We start from the raw sequence: 1679 nt of genomic DNA, 5'->3' as shown, positions 1-1679 counted from the left end.
TTATAAATAACGTGGGCTCTACTTTAGTAAGTTGGGCACCAGTTAAGTGTGTTTAGTAGTAATCAATGAATATTGGCTAACTCTGGCACTAATTTACTAAAATTGATAATAACTGATAACAGATAACTCGGGCACTACTTAAGTAAGTTGGGCACCAGTTAAGTGTGTTTTGTAATAATCAATTAATGTTAGCTAATTCTGGCACTAATTTGCTAAAATAAATTGATAATAATTGATTATAGATAACATGGGAACTACTTTAGTAAGTTGGGCACCAGTTAAGTGTGTTTTGTAATAATCAATTAATGTTAGCTAATTCTGGCACTAATTTGCTAAATTGCACAACTGCTCTGCTGGAAGCGTATAAATGCATGTCGTTGCCAAGTTGTTGCTAATGAAAACATGTGAATTATAGGGTAATAATATGCCTGCGCGCGATGCAAAGGCCGGGAACACATGGGTTTGTCGCGTCAAAGGGATCGGTTGCTGAGTGATCTCCTTCTCAATAATACCTCCATGGTATATATAAATATTCATACCAGACACCCTACACATCACACACACCAAAACAAAGGTGGTGTCATGTGTGAGTGAGACCGATCAAAGATAAGTTTGGAAAAACAGAAACATCAGTTTCATAAACATTTAGGGCAGGCCAAAATATTATTATATAAGGGCTTCTGCTAGCCTAGGTAGAGGTAAACCCTTAGGGCCTAGTCAGTTCTTCATCTAGCCTACCTATTGTAATCTAGCTAGTCCTAGCCTAGGGCGGTCCTACGTGACTGGTGCTGGTGGGCCTAGCTTAGGAGACTAGGTGCTGCAAGGCCTGTGGCTGTCTTATCCAGTCTGCGAATATCACCCTTAATTTTGTACAGTTTATTAGCTAATTCTGGCACTAATTTAATAAAATACATTAATAATAATTGATTATATTAGCTAATTCTGACACTAATTTAATAAAATAAATTAATAATAATTGATTATGCTTGGGTACTTTAGTAAGTTGGGCACCAGTTAAATGTGTTCAGCAGTAATCAATGAATATTGGCACTAATGTATTAAAATAAATTGATAATTGATTATAGATAACTTGGGCACTGCCTTTTAGTAAGTTGGGCACCAGTTGAGTGTGTTTTGTAATAATCAATTAATGTTAGCTAATTCTGGCACTAATTTGCTAAAATAAATTGATAATAATTGATTATAGATAACATGGGAACTACTTTAGTAAGTTGGGCACCAGTTAAGTGTGTTTTGTAATAATCAATTAATGTTAGCTAATTCTGGCACTAATTTGCTAAAATAAATTGATAATTGATTATAGATAACATGGGCACTACTTTAGTAAGTTGGGCACCAGTTAAGTGTGTTTTGTAATAATCAATTAATGTTAGCTAATTCTGGCACTATTTGCTAAAATAAATTGATAATAATTGATTATAGATAAGTTGGGCACTACTTAAGTAAGTTTGGCACCAGTTAAGTGTGTTTAGTAATAATAATGAATATTGGCTAATTCTGGCACTAATTTGCTAAAATAAATTGATAATAATTGATTATAGATAACATGGGCACTACTTTAGTAAGTTGGGCAACAGTTAAGTGTGTTTTGTAATAATCAATTAATGTTAGCTAATTCTGGCACTAATTTACTAAAATAAATTGATAATAATTGATTA

The sequence above is a fragment of the Anneissia japonica genome, unplaced genomic scaffold (assembly GCF_011630105.1).
Source record: "Anneissia japonica isolate Jap-2015-1 unplaced genomic scaffold, ASM1163010v1 scaffold288301_len52993_cov123, whole genome shotgun sequence".
In the NCBI taxonomy this organism is placed as follows: domain Eukaryota; kingdom Metazoa; phylum Echinodermata; class Crinoidea; order Comatulida; family Comatulidae; genus Anneissia; species Anneissia japonica.
This window is presented reverse-complemented; position numbering follows the sequence as displayed.